Genomic DNA, 15,819 nt, shown 5'->3' with positions numbered 1-15,819 from the left:
AAATATCTACGCGTTCTATACTTGTTACTTTTTGATCCAAAAACTTGTTTCAATAGTCTTAAAATTGCTTTCAAAACAGGCTATTGAAATCACCAATCGGTATATAAGCGAGCGCCGCTCGGAAATCCACTCAGTTCTAATTGAACAGCGATTGGAGCATGTTGTCGCTGTTGTGGTGAAGCTCTTCGTTTATCATGAAAGCGCTGATGAACGGTGTCACCAAGAGCCTGTTTGTGCACCCTAGGCCAGAAGGGAATCCATCAGGAGGAGAGTGATGCCACAAACGGTTCCCCGGGAAGACATCGCTACACACACATACACGCACGGAATTCTTTCCGTTTGGATGCCATTCAGCATCGAGAAAGTTCCGGAAAATAATCTGCCAGTTCCTCTGGGAATTTAAAAATACATTCATGTGAAAGAGTTTATTTGAATGTTTTCTATCCATGTAACACTGTGACCAAATACATTTGGTTTTGTGGTTTTTCAATCAATCGCAATTAACAGGATAGCTTCTGAAGATTATTCTTCCCCATCAGTAGGATATTTCCGTATCCAATATTGGATGCATAAAACCTTGTGCCTCCAACGTAACGCTCTCGTTTTCGAAGTCTCCCAAATATTCATTTATTCATTCATTCAGAATGGATTTAGATTCAACTTCAAACAAATGATCTCCAAATCAACGATAGTCCTACGTCACCCTTGCGGTTATACCATAGATATAACCCACTTCCTGTTTTTCACCATAAAGTTTGATCTCCCATAGCTCCAACTTGTCAAAGTTCAATTTTATATTTCTAAAACAGAAACACATCACTTGTTTTCAATTTTCATCGAAATCACAACAAATCATGTAACGCAATACATGCACTGTATGTCAAAATGAAAATGTTACAAAAGTAGGCCGGCTTCTATTTTCCCACTCTGATTTCGATCCAAGTAGTCTACTTGGTAGGTGCACACAACATTACTCGTCACTGCTGTTTGAAATTGCAATAGAGAAGCAAGAAGAAATTTCACTCAGCACCAAGATGAACCGAACGAACGTTACATCCCGGATTCCGACTGGCTTGAGGGTTCCGAGAGGCTATCGGGCCACCCAAGCAAATGGAGGTAGAGCGGAATCGGGAGGGAAAGTTCGTTTTCCACCCAAGGTGAGTAAAATCGTGTTAGAGTGCGTAGCAGCGCTAATGAAATCTTATTTTCTTACAGACAATTCCAACCAAGAACGAGATATATCCTGAAGAGGGCATGATCGAGGACGAAGATTTTCCGCCGCTGTTCCATGATGACATCGAGGATACTGGAGATGACGTGTACGACTGGGAGCCGATAGACATTTCCGAGGTCGACGAGATATATTTTCGGAAGATGAAGGCTGAATCGGAGCTTCAAAAAATGATGGCGGAAAACACCAGATTGCGGCAGGAGAATCAACGGCTTAAAACAGCAGCGAAAGGGGTAAGACTTTTTAAGTATTGTTGTTTTAAAATGCTACTAGTTGTTGCAGGAGAAGTGGCGCAGTCGCTCTTTATTTAAATCTTTTATTATACACGTAATTAGGAAGCGTTCAGTGTTTTTGTTTGTTATCTTCAAATTTTGTTATTTCAAGTTGTTCCGTTGTATTTATTGCATTTGTTCTGTTGTTGTCTTCATTTGTTTTGTTGAGTTTAGTTGCGTTGTACTATTCCGTGTTGTAGAATTTATTGTTATGCTGTGAGTTTTGTTTGATATATTTTTGATGTTTTAGTTTTTCTGTAATATTTGGATGTTTCTCAGTAGTATTTAGATTTATTTTATTTATACCGTTATTGTTTTCCGTATTCTGTTGGATTTTCTTATGTTACTTTGAGTTTCAGAGTTGTTATTTTTTTACACTACTGATTTTTCTATTATTTGATTGTTTTCCGCTGTAGATATTATTAATATTTTTTTCTTTCTTACATTGCATCAAATACATGAGAGCTATCGAGGGGAATCTTCTGGCCTTGGCCTGACTTGCTAGCCTACAACACTGAGAAATGGCTATGAGTAGGTGACACAAGGAGTGACGTGAGTTCATTTTCCAAATTAAAAAAATACAAATTTGTGTTAATATGTTTTATTTCCCATAGGTGATAGATCAAACCGAGGAAATTCATAGAGATGGGGCCAAGTCACGATTTAGCTTTAATATTTTTTTAACAATTTTTGTTGTAAAATAAAATAAAATAAATTAATTTACAATAAACTAATTTAATGTATATTCTAAAACCGAGTTGTTACTATTTTTTCACTGATGCAATCGAACTCCCTTTAAAAAAATTTCAAACTTAGACTCAAGTGTTAGGAAAATTTTAAAATTGACGATGACTCCATGTTTCCGGGAGGCTTTAAGTGCATACGATTTTTCAACATAAAGCTAGACTCTCTTTTCATTCCGCCATGGTTTAGGTTTAGGAGCCCTTCGACGAATAATGGATTCTGGGATGGGTTTCGTTTGAGCGCGAAGTGCGCATTCATGGACCAAACGAGAAAATAGTTTAGGTTCCTCCATAGAAGAATTGATTAACCATCTCCGGAATTGATGGCTAGATCAGTGATGTCCACATAAATATATTGTTGGTTTTATTTCTAATCAATGTGTCGCAACTACTGCGACAAACCCCCACTAAATTTCTCAGTGTATAAACACGGACTTACATCCCTGCAGCAAAACAGTGAAATGCTGGCAGTTTGGATACATGCAAGAAGAATGATAAATAGAATTGAAGCAAGGATGGAAATTATGCGACCATGATTCGATCCATGATTAATCGCAAACTGCACAGATCGCGATCTGTACAAGTTGCGATCAACTATTACTCCTCTCCCTTCCCAACAGAATGATGTTCTCTTGATTACTCTGAGTCTATTAATAGATCGCATCAAAGGATCTAGATAGAAGAAACGAAAGACTCTTTCCACTCGGTTTGTGTGCAAATCGCAGCAGTAATTTGCTCCACGGAGGCAAGTGTTTCTACAGTATACGATTCGCAGTATCTCGCCTCTCCGCTCAGTTTAGCTCGCCACAACCCGAATGTTACCGAATGTAAAATTAACTCTCCGAGTGCGTCTTTGCAGGCGAGACGGGAGACCGGTGTAAAGCAAAACTGCACTCGTCATCAGCCACTCGTTTCGGACACTGTAAACCAGAGCGATGTGATGCTCAGATCATAAATGTTCGTCAGTAGTAAACAGTCCGAACAATACAACTACAAATACAAATTTGGATACAAATCTTGATGGATAAGTGATCACTACCTTTGGGATCTCAAAACACATTCCACTTGCTATCTAATGATACTAAATTCAAGCAGAAGGAGTGGCCAAGAGCACGTCTTTTAGCAGGAAGTTTAGTGACAAGTGTTGGTGGTATGTTTTATGGAAGGATAATTCTAAAAACGAATGGCGCTTACTGATCCCCAATCTATATAAATAAAAATGTAAGGCAAAATCTGTTGATAAGCGGAAAACCCGAAGAAGGGATGGTCCGATTTTAGCCTCCTGTATTTTGTTGTATTCGTCTCTTCCCGTAGATCAATATAGTGTAGAGAAAAATCGGAAAATTTTCGGAAAATCCTAAAGGAAGGTCGGAAAATTCGGAAAAATGAATTCCCACATGTTCGAAAATTACATCATCATAAGCGTTGTTAGTCCATTCAATATTTGCGATATCGAAATTGATCTTTGTTCGTAAGTGGGAATGCATTTTCAGGCGAAATAACGCATTTTCATATCATATATCTATAAATAAAAATGGAAGGCCAAATGTGTTGGTAAGCGCAAAACCCGAGGAAGGAATGGTTCAATTTCAGTCATCTATATTTCGTTGTATTCGTCTCTTCCCGTAGATCAATATAGCGGAGAGAAAAATCGGAAAATTCGGAAAATTCGGAAAATTGAATTCCCATATGTTATACAATTAACTAAGCGTTGCTAGTCCATTTGATGTTGGTGCTAACGAAATTGTTTTTTGTTCGAAAGATGAAAAGGATTTTCAGATGGAATAACGCATTCCTGTATCTTCTATCTATATAAACAAAAATGGAAGGCCAAATGTGTTGGTTTGCCCTAAACCCGAGGAAGGAATGGTCCGATTTGAGCAGTCTTTATTCTGTAATATTCTCTGTATCAAACATGTATTTCATGCAACGGAGAAACATGTTATTTCCAAATGCTTGAAGAATCTTGAGCGAGAATTGTGTCTGAAAATAACTTTATATATATTTTTGTAGAAGTACTAAACAATTTATAGTAAAAGGAAATTGTAAAGGGTCAAAGGGTAATCAATCAATGAAGAGTTCAGTGATTGCACTCAACGTTCACTTAGTAAGAAAACGTGGATGTTTGAAAGTATTCAAATCAAAAAATCTATTTTGGGCGGGACGAAGTTCGTCGCGTCAGCTAGTAGTTGGAATAAAACTAGATGTGAAAAGAAGCTCGATATACAGGAAAAATATATCCCTACGAATAGCCGTCGCTGTCGCCGTTGATGCAACTGTCTGCTGTACCGACGTTTGTGACGGCGGTGACTGAACCGTAGATGTGGTAGTCACTGGGGGCCGACAAAAAAGCCGTTGCACCACTTGTACTACCACCACTGGTGGCCACTTTCGTGATATATGTTAGCGGCAATTGCTTGCTTGCCCGCTGTTGAGTTTGATCCTGTAAATTAAAAAATAACTTAGATCTAGGAATCATAGCGCACCACTATCAAACATACCAGAGGCTGCACTTAGAACATGTAGCTTTCTGTCAGGCGTTTGAATCAGTTGTTGCCCAGGGTTCAGACCACGAACACTAACCTTCCCATCCTTCCCATCACGAATGATTTGCACTTTTTGTGGACCATCTGGTTTGGCGGGCGCGGGAGATTGCTGCCTTTGGTTCGGCTGGGAAGTTGATGCAGAAGCAGACCGTGAAGATTGAGTTATGTTCTGTTGAATAATCTTCGTTGTACCGTCTGGTTCTTTCACAATAATACAACGCTGAACAATGGACTGTTTCGGTGGGTTTGCACCATCTATTCGGAGTAAAATTATAACGATTAACCAGTCGACTCAAAGGCCATTTTTTCCGGTTCCGATTACCTTGTTGCTGTTTGAGTTCCATCGCACGCTTTTGATTGTGTGCTGCCCTCTCTAGCCGAAGTTGTTGTACCATTTGTTAGTTTATTTCCTCCCTCGAGGCCTTACTAGAGATTATGGCCGATTTGTTCGCCAAACTGGAACCTGGGGCACTATTACCATTGCTGGTCGGTGTTGATGAGTTCGACAAATCGCCAGATGACGATGTGATGTTACGGGTTGGTGGAAGCTTTCCTGTGCTAGTTCGAGTTATTGGTAGGACCTGGGCTGCAGTCAGTTTCTCCTGTTTTTCACCATAAAGTTTGATCTCCCATAGCTCCAACTTGTCAAAGTTCAATTTTATATTTCTAAAACAGAAACACATCACTTGTTTTCAATTTTCATCGAAATCACAACAAATCATGTAACGCAACAAGATGCTAAACTATAGGTGTTTCGTTTATGACACTTTCAAGACAATACGTGAGACGAGTAGCGAGACGTAGCTTTCTGAATTATTTACTTTTTGTTTGGTTGTGTGGTTATGGTTTCATATCAACTCGCTGAGGAAAACAACTGAAGGAAGAAATAAACAAATATATATTCGTGAAAAATAGTGTACTATAGCTGCAATAAGGTATTTATATTATATATTATAACCGCTCCATGTAATGTAATTAAACATACACATACTCTTTACAGATACACAGGTCGAAGGTTGTGCAGGCCACTGATCATTCAACAATAGTCAAAGGTTGTACCGCTCATGGCAACTCTACACGAGCTGAAGATTGTACCGCCCAGTGACCATTCTACCCTGGATTCCTCGAGTCAAGAGAGACGCACCATGATTGATATGAGGTACAGACTAGGGGGGCGTCGCTGATCAATGGTCAGTTACACTCCAATAGGAAGTATCCCGTGTCGGCCACACATACATAGTACTGGAGACTGCAACATCCCAATTATGAGATCTTTGTAATACTAACCTCGAGCCAACCGCGAGTAATCGGTTACATATTACTAACGGTGACCGGAATAAATCGCCACAGTAAACAACTGCAACAGAAACAACCGCTTAGAAAAAGTGTAGTAGGCTAGAAATATTTGGCGCGGGAAAAACATCATGTGCCTCACATTTCTATTATAAATTTATTCTCTTGTTCTCGTTTTTCGAAATTTATTCTGAGGACAATGTAATGGGGACGAAGTCCCCATTTGGCGAGGATAAGGAATCGAGGCGGCCCATGCCGCCAAGATGACGCAATCCGAGTCCACCGCCGACCCGCCGTCGGAAGCGGCGGTGTCTCGCACGCAAACCTGGGATCCACTGATTGCCCGGTTAGTTTGAAACATAGGATACGATCCTTTAGCAATGTCCGACCGAGCTCTAGCGAGCGTCGGACGGTATACGTCTGCCCGGGGCGTTACGTTTGCCTGGGGCGATACGTTTGCCCGGTTAATTCTTGTTTTGAAATACAATACCGCGCCACAATATTTATAGCCTACTACACATTTTATAAGCGGTGGTTTCTGTTGCAGTCGTTTTCTGTGGCGATTTATTCCGGGAACCATTACTAACATAGTTGTAAGACAAAAATTGTCAAAATATTGGACTCCCGGCCCCGTCAGGCTAACGCCACATGTGCCTTAATAAAATATATATTTTGGGAAAAAAAAAATATATATTATTCAATATTTTTGGGGGACAGTGAGGATTTGATGAGCTTGTGAGTGTGATAAAAGTGCTATAAGTCTAAGAAATCTGTTGTCCAACTCCTCCACAGATAATCGTTCATCTCGAGGTTCTCTATCATGCCAAAATTATATTGTGAATATTTTATTTACTTCAGATGCCGTATTATTGTGCTGTAAAAGGATGTGGAAACAAGGTTCTCATAACGAAAAATAACCCGGACATTGTTTACCACACTTTTCTCCGAGATGGAGATAGACTTCATAAATGGTACTTTTCTGTAGCCAATCGAAGGATTGCAAACCTCAGAAAAATCAAGGTATATGCTCACGTCATTTCCATAGCAGCAGCTACGATGACCGACATCAAATGCGCCATGATCTTAATGGTACGAGGAAATATAGGATGATGAATTCCAAAGTTAAACCTTCTTTCTGCCTTATATGTATCAGCCATTCCATGTCGAATCGATATAGTGGTTCTCCGATTTTCGTGGAAAGTGGTAGATTTGTTCTTTATTGTAAAATATTAGACCCGTCTTTTCTTGTTTTTTTATTAGGGCTGTGTGGTATACGTTGCAAATCGTGAATATTGTCACCGGATTAAGGGCATTGTAGTGATGTAGAACGTTGAACTTTTGACTAGTCTGAAATCGATCCACCGCCGCAACAATAAGAAATTGCTCACCGTGCAATTTTTCGAAATGACTGGTATACTCATCGGCAGTGCGGAAATACTCTCGGCATACAAAGCAGCAGCGCAAAGAGGGGTCCAAATTGTGTTTCAGCATACGTTCCACCGTAGCCACATAACGAATTTCTGATAGAATTCGATTCGCCACTACCATCTCTTTAATTTCCTTCAAAACTTTGTCGTTTTGTAAAATTGCATCCAGCATACGCAGGAATTTGTTTTACTTTTTGGAAGTCAACTCTGAAAAATCAACAAATATAATCATTCTTTAGTGGAATAAATATATCAAACCGACCTACCAGCGTGATTGTTCTGTTCGTGCTGCTCCAGTAGGTTTCGCAACCGCTCCATGTTGAATTTAAAATGATTTGATCGATTACCATTGGCATGCTGTTGGATTGGCTCATTACGTGTTATCAAATCGTGGTTCATCAGCACCCAGCCCAACTCGTCCATTTTGACACGAGTGTTGCGGCGCAGTTTTATCTCTTCGAAAAGTTTCTCGCGTAGTTTCCGTTTGATGATGCCTCCGTCCTTGATCAGATTGTGTCGATAAATTCGTACCACGTACGATTCTATTTCATGCTTTTGCCCTAGTGATAAAACAAAAAAAAATTAACACTCTCTTTTAAATGCTCAATAAAACCACATACGATTAAAACGCTGCTTGCTTGGAAAGAAAAAAGCATTGATTGCGCGGCTAGAAGGTAAAATATACTCAAAACATCCTTCTGCACTGCTTTTAATTCGACCGCTGATTGTAGATATCTGAAAACGTAGAAGCAATTATGAGAAATTGTTATACGAAAAAATCCACAAAATTACCTGCCTACAGTAAGGCGTGAGCAGCTATTTTGCCAACGAATGCATTTGACACCAAAAGATATGATTTGTTTTGTAAACAAAATTGTTTTTTCACGAGCAATGGCCGAACAGCAATTTTGACATTGCGGTCCACCTATAGTATAACGCCTTGGTAACGCAATACATGCACTGTATGTCAAAATGAAAATGGTACAAAAGTAGGCCGGCTTCTATTTTCCCACTCTGATTTCGATCCAAGTAGTCTACTTGGTAGGTGCACACAACATTACTCGTCACTGCTGTTTGAAATTGCAATAGAGAAGCAAGAAGAAATTTCACTCAGCACCAAGATGAACCGAACGAACGTTACATCCCGGATTCCGACTGGCTTGAGGGTTCCGAGAGGCTATCGGGCCACCCAAGCAAATGGAGGTAGAGCGGAATCGGGAGGGAAAGTTCGTTTTCCACCCAAGGTGAGTAAAATCGTGTTAGAGTGCGTAGCAGCGCTAATGAAATCTTATTTTCTTACAGACAATTCCAACCAAGAACGAGATATATCCTGAAGAGGGCATGATCGAGGACGAAGATTTTCCGCCGCTGTTCCATGATGACATCGAGGATACTGGAGATGACGTGTACGACTGGGAGCCGATAGACATTTCCGAGGTCGACGAGATATATTTTCGGAAGATGAAGGCTGAATCGGAGCTTCAAAAAATGATGGCGGAAAACACCAGATTGCGGCAGGAGAATCAACGGCTTAAAACAGCAGCGAAAGGGGTAAGACTTTTTAAGTATTGTTGTTTTAAAATGCTACTAGTTGTTGCAGGAGAAGTGGCGCAGTCGCTCTTTATTTAAATCTTTTATTATACACGTAATTAGGAAGCGTTCAGTGTTTTTGTTTGTTATCTTCAAATTTTGTTATTTCAAGTTGTTCCGTTGTATTTATTGCATTTGTTCTGTTGTTGTCTTCATTTGTTTTGTTGAGTTTAGTTGCGTTGTACTATTCCGTGTTGTAGAATTTATTGTTATGCTGTGAGTTTTGTTTGATATATTTTTGATGTTTTAGTTTTTCTGTAATATTTGGATGTTTCTCAGTAGTATTTAGATTTATTTTATTTATACCGTTATTGTTTTCCGTATTCTGTTGGATTTTCTTATGTTACTTTGAGTTTCAGAGTTGTTATTTTGTTACACTACTGATTTTTCTATTATTTGATTGTTCTATTGTTTTCCGCTGTAGATATTATTAATATTTTTTTCTTTCTTACATTGCATCAAATACATGAGAGCTATCGAGGGGAATCTTCTGGCCTTGGCCTGACTTGCTAGCCTACAACACTGAGAAATGGCTATGAGTAGGTGACACAAGGAGTGACGTGAGTTCATTTTCCAAATTAAAAAAATACAAATTTGTGTTAATATGTTTTATTTCCCATAGGTGATAGATCAAACCGAGGAAATTCATAGAGATGGGGCCAAGTCACGATTTAGCTTTAATATTTTTTTAACAATTTTTGTTGTAAAATAAAATAAAATAAATTAATTTACAATAAACTAATTTAATGTATATTCTAAAACCGAGTTGTTACTATTTTTTCACTGATGCAATCGAACTCCCTTTAAAAAAATTTCAAACTTAGACTCAAGTGTTAGGAAAATTTTAAAATTGACGATGACTCCATGTTTCCGGGAGGCTTTAAGTGCATACGATTTTTCAACATAAAGCTAGACTCTCTTTTCATTCCGCCATGGTTTAGGTTTAGGAGCCCTTCGACGAATAATGGATTCTGGGATGGGTTTCGTTTGAGCGCGAAGTGCGCATTCATGGACCAAACGAGAAAATAGTTTAGGTTCCTCCATAGAAGAATTGATTAACCATCTCCGGAATTGATGGCTAGATCAGTGATGTCCACATAAATATATTGTTGGTTTTATTTCTAATCAATGTGTCGCAACTACTGCGACAAACCCCCACTAAATTTCTCAGTGTATAAACACGGACTTACATCCCTGCAGCAAAACAGTGAAATGCTGGCAGTTTGGATACATGCAAGAAGAATGATAAATAGAATTGAAGCAAGGATGGAAATTATGCGACCATGATTCGATCCATGATTAATCGCAAACTGCACAAGTACAAGTTGCGATCAACTATTACTCCTCTCCCTTCCCAACAGAATGATGTTCTCTTGATTACTCTGAGTCTATTAATAGATCGCATCAAAGGATCTAGATAGAAGAAACGAAAGACTCTTTCCACTCGGTTTGTGTGCAAATCGCAGCAGTAATTTGCTCCACGGAGGCAAGTGTTTCTACAGTATACGATTCGCAGTATCTCGCCTCTCCGCTCAGTTTAGCTCGCCACAACCCGAATGTTACCGAATGTAAAATTAACTCTCCGAGTGCGTCTTTGCAGGCGAGACGGGAGACCGGTGTAAAGCAAAACTGCACTCGTCATCAGCCACTCGTTTCGGACACTGTAAACCAGAGCGATGTGATGCTCAGATCATAAATGTTCGTCAGTAGTAAACAGTCCGAACAATACAACTACAAATACAAATTTGGATACAAATCTTGATGGATAAGTGATCACTACCTTTGGGATCTCAAAACACATTCCACTTGCTATCTAATGATACTAAATTCAAGCAGAAGGAGTGGCCAAGAGCACGTCTTTTAGCAGGAAGTTTAGTGACAAGTGTTGGTGGTATGTTTTATGGAAGGATAATTCTAAAAACGAATGGCGCTTACTGATCCCCAATCTATATAAATAAAAATGTAAGGCAAAATCTGTTGATAAGCGGAAAACCCGAAGAAGGGATGGTCCGATTTTAGCCTCCTGTATTTTGTTGTATTCGTCTCTTCCCGTAGATCAATATAGTGTAGAGAAAAATCGGAAAATTTTCGGAAAATCCTAAAGGAAGGTCGGAAAATTCGGAAAAATGAATTCCCACATGTTCGAAAATTACATCATCATAAGCGTTGTTAGTCCATTCAATATTTGCGATATCGAAATTGATCTTTGTTCGTAAGTGGGAATGCATTTTCAGGCGAAATAACGCATTTTCATATCATATATCTATAAATAAAAATGGAAGGCCAAATGTGTTGGTAAGCGCAAAACCCGAGGAAGGAATGGTTCAATTTCAGTCATCTATATTTCGTTGTATTCGTCTCTTCCCGTAGATCAATATAGCGGAGAGAAAAATCGGAAAATTCGGAAAATTCGGAAAATTGAATTCCCATATGTTATACAATTAACTAAGCGTTGCTAGTCCATTTGATGTTGGTGCTAACGAAATTGTTTTTTGTTCGAAAGATGAAAAGGATTTTCAGATGGAATAACGCATTCCTGTATCTTCTATCTATATAAACAAAAATGGAAGGCCAAATGTGTTGGTTTGCCCTAAACCCGAGGAAGGAATGGTCCGATTTGAGCAGTCTTTATTCTGTAATATTCTCTGTATCAAACATGTATTTCATGCAACGGAGAAACATGTTATTTCCAAATGCTTGAAGAATCTTGAGCGAGAATTGTGTCTGAAAATAACTTTATATATATTTTTGTAGAAGTACTAAACAATTTATAGTAAAAGGAAATTGTAAAGGGTCAAAGGGTAATCAATCAATGAAGAGTTCAGTGATTGCACTCAACGTTCACTTAGTAAGAAAACGTGGATGTTTGAAAGTATTCAAATCAAAAAATCTATTTTGGGCGGGACGAAGTTCGTCGCGTCAGCTAGTAGTTGGAATAAAACTAGATGTGAAAAGAAGCTCGATATACAGGAAAAATATATCCCTACGAATAGCCGTCGCTGTCGCCGTTGATGCAACTGTCTGCTGTACCGACGTTTGTGACTGCGGTGACTGAACCGTAGATGTGGTAGTCACTGGGGGCCGACAAAAAAGCCGTTGCACCACTTGTACTACCACCACTGGTGGCCACTTTCGTGATATATGTTAGCGGCAATTGCTTGCTTGCCCGCTGTTGAGTTTGATCCTGTAAATTAAAAAATAACTTAGATCTAGGAATCATAGCGCACCACTATCAAACATACCAGAGGCTGCACTTAGAACATGTAGCTTTCTGTCAGGCGTTTGAATCAGTTGTTGCCCAGGGTTCAGACCACGAACACTAACCTTCCCATCCTTCCCATCACGAATGATTTGCACTTTTTGTGGACCATCTGGTTTGGCGGGCGCGGGAGATTGCTGCCTTTGGTTCGGCTGGGAAGTTGATGCAGAAGCAGACCGTGAAGATTGAGTTATGTTCTGTTGAATAATCTTCGTTGTACCGTCTGGTTCTTTCACAATAATACAACGCTGAACAATGGACTGTTTCGGTGGGTTTGCACCATCTATTCGGAGTAAAATTATAACGATTAACCAGTCGACTCAAAGGCCATTTTTTCCGGTTCCGATTACCTTGTTGCTGTTTGAGTTCCATCGCACGCTTTTGATTGTGTGCTGCCCTCTCTAGCCGAAGTTGTTGTACCATTTGTTAGTTTATTTCCTCCCTCGAGGCCTTACTAGAGATTATGGCCGATTTGTTCGCCAAACTGGAACCTGGGGCACTATTACCATTGCTGGTCGGTGTTGATGAGTTCGACAAATCGCCAGATGACGATGTGATGTTACGGGTTGGTGGAAGCTTTCCTGTGCTAGTTCGAGTTATTGGTAGGACCTGGGCTGCAGTCAGTTTCTCCTGTTTTTCACCATAAAGTTTGATCTCCCATAGCTCCAACTTGTCAAAGTTCAATTTTATATTTCTAAAACAGAAACACATCACTTGTTTTCAATTTTCATCGAAATCACAACAAATCATGTAACGCAACAAGATGCTAAACTATAGGTGTTTCGTTTATGACACTTTCAAGACAATACGTGAGACGAGTAGCGAGACGTAGCTTTCTGAATTATTTACTTTTTGTTTGGTTGTGTGGTTATGGTTTCATATCAACTCGCTGAGGAAAACAACTGAAGGAAGAAATAAACAAATATATATTCGTGAAAAATAGTGTACTATAGCTGCAATAAGGTATTTATATTATATATTATAACCGCTCCATGTAATGTAATTAAACATACACATACTCTTTACAGATACACAGGTCGAAGGTTGTGCAGGCCACTGATCATTCAACAATAGTCAAAGGTTGTACCGCTCATGGCAACTCTACACGAGCTGAAGATTGTACCGCCCAGTGACCATTCTACCCTGGATTCCTCGAGTCAAGAGAGACGCACCATGATTGATATGAGGTACAGACTAGGGGGGCGTCGCTGATCAATGGTCAGTTACACTCCAATAGGAAGTATCCCGTGTCGGCCACACATACATAGTACTGGAGACTGCAACATCCCAATTATGAGATCTTTGTAATACTAACCTCGAGCCAACCGCGAGTAATCGGTTACATATTACTAACATAGTTGTAAGACAAAAATTGTCAAAATATTGGACTCCCGGCCCCGTCAGGCTAACGCCACATGTGCCTTAATAAAATATATATTTTGGGAAAAAAAAAATATATATTATTCAATATTTTTGGGGGACAGTGAGGATTTGATGAGCTTGTGAGTGTGATAAAAGTGCTATAAGTCTAAGAAATCTGTTGTCCAACTCCTCCACAGATAATCGTTCATCTCGAGGTTCTCTATCATGCCAAAATTATATTGTGAATATTTTATTTACTTCAGATGCCGTATTATTGTGCTGTAAAAGGATGTGGAAACAAGGTTCTCATAACGAAAAATAACCCGGACATTGTTTACCACACTTTTCTCCGAGATGGAGATAGACTTCATAAATGGTACTTTTCTGTAGCCAATCGAAGGATTGCAAACCTCAGAAAAATCAAGGTATATGCTCACGTCATTTCCATAGCAGCAGCTACGATGACCGACATCAAATGCGCCATGATCTTAATGGTACGAGGAAATATAGGATGATGAATTCCAAAGTTAAACCTTCTTTCTGCCTTATATGTATCAGCCATTCCATGTCGAATCGATATAGTGGTTCTCCGATTTTCGTGGAAAGTGGTAGATTTGTTCTTTATTGTAAAATATTAGACCCGTCTTTTCTTGTTTTTTTATTAGGGCTGTGTGGTATACGTTGCAAATCGTGAATATTGTCACCGGATTAAGGGCATTGTAGTGATGTAGAACGTTGAACTTTTGACTAGTCTGAAATCGATCCACCGCCGCAACAATAAGAAATTGCTCACCGTGCAATTTTTCGAAATGACTGGTATACTCATCGGCAGTGCGGAAATACTCTCGGCATACAAAGCAGCAGCGCAAAGAGGGGTCCAAATTGTGTTTCAGCATACGTTCCACCGTAGCCACATAACGAATTTCTGATAGAATTCGATTCGCCACTACCATCTCTTTAATTTCCTTCAAAACTTTGTCGTTTTGTAAAATTGCATCCAGCATACGCAGGAATTTGTTTTACTTTTTGGAAGTCAACTCTGAAAAATCAACAAATATAATCATTCTTTAGTGGAATAAATATATCAAACCGACCTACCAGCGTGATTGTTCTGTTCGTGCTGCTCCAGTAGGTTTCGCAACCGCTCCATGTTGAATTTAAAATGATTTGATCGATTACCATTGGCATGCTGTTGGATTGGCTCATTACGTGTTATCAAATCGTGGTTCATCAGCACCCAGCCCAACTCGTCCATTTTGACACGAGTGTTGCGGCGCAGTTTTATCTCTTCGAAAAGTTTCTCGCGTAGTTTCCGTTTGATGATGCCTCCGTCCTTGATCAGATTGTGTCGATAAATTCGTACCACGTACGATTCTATTTCATGCTTTTGCCCTAGTGATAAAACAAAAAAAAATTAACACTCTCTTTTAAATGCTCAATAAAACCACATACGATTAAAACGCTGCTTGCTTGGAAAGAAAAAAGCATTGATTGCGCGGCTAGAAGGTAAAATATACTCAAAACATCCTTCTGCACTGCTTTTAATTCGACCGCTGATTGTAGATATCTGAAAACGTAGAAGCAATTATGAGAAATTGTTATACGAAAAAATCCACAAAATTACCTGCCTACAGTAAGGCGTGAGCAGCTATTTTGCCAACGAATGCATTTGACACCAAAAGATATGATTTGTTTTGTAAACAAAATTGTTTTTTCACGAGCAATGGCCGAACAGCAATTTTGACATTGCGGTCCACCTATAGTATAACGCCTTGGTAACGCAATACATGCACTGTATGTCAAAATGAAAATGGTACAAAAGTAGGCCGGCTTCTATTTTCCCACTCTGATTTCGATCCAAGTAGTCTACTTGGTAGGTGCACACAACATTACTCGTCACTGCTGTTTGAAATTGCAATAGAGAAGCAAGAAGAAATTTCACTCAGCACCAAGATGAACCGAACGAACGTTACATCCCGGATTCCGACTGGCTTGAGGGTTCCGAGAGGCTATCGGGCCACCCAAGCAAATGGAGGTAGAGCGGAATCGGGAGGGAAAGTTCGTTTTCCACCCAAGGTGAGTAAAATCGTGTTAGA

The 15,819-nt window shown here is 39.5% G+C and overlaps 2 long non-coding RNA genes across 2 annotated transcripts; both read right to left on the bottom strand.

Moving 5' to 3' along the window:
* Positions 1-7,211: 7,211 nt before the first annotated feature.
* LOC129782403 (uncharacterized) lies at positions 7,212-8,461 on the bottom strand. Its single transcript, XR_008744560.1, has 4 exons — positions 8,305-8,461; positions 8,133-8,247; positions 7,779-8,072; positions 7,212-7,719 (listed from the first exon to the last, which is right to left on the bottom strand). It is a non-coding gene; the product is annotated as an uncharacterized LOC129782403 (long non-coding RNA).
* A 5,793-nt stretch (positions 8,462-14,254) lies between these two features.
* Positions 14,255-15,504, bottom strand: LOC129782408 (uncharacterized). Its single transcript, XR_008744565.1, has 4 exons — positions 15,348-15,504; positions 15,176-15,290; positions 14,822-15,115; positions 14,255-14,762 (listed from the first exon to the last, which is right to left on the bottom strand). It is a non-coding gene; the product is annotated as an uncharacterized LOC129782408 (long non-coding RNA).
* Positions 15,505-15,819: the final 315 nt, after the last annotated feature.

The sequence above is a fragment of the Toxorhynchites rutilus genome, unplaced genomic scaffold (genome assembly GCF_029784135.1).
Source record: "Toxorhynchites rutilus septentrionalis strain SRP unplaced genomic scaffold, ASM2978413v1 HiC_scaffold_7, whole genome shotgun sequence".
In the NCBI taxonomy this organism is placed as follows: domain Eukaryota; kingdom Metazoa; phylum Arthropoda; class Insecta; order Diptera; family Culicidae; genus Toxorhynchites; species Toxorhynchites rutilus.
Note: the sequence above shows the minus strand (reverse complement) of the source record. Positions and strands in the feature narration are given on the sequence as shown.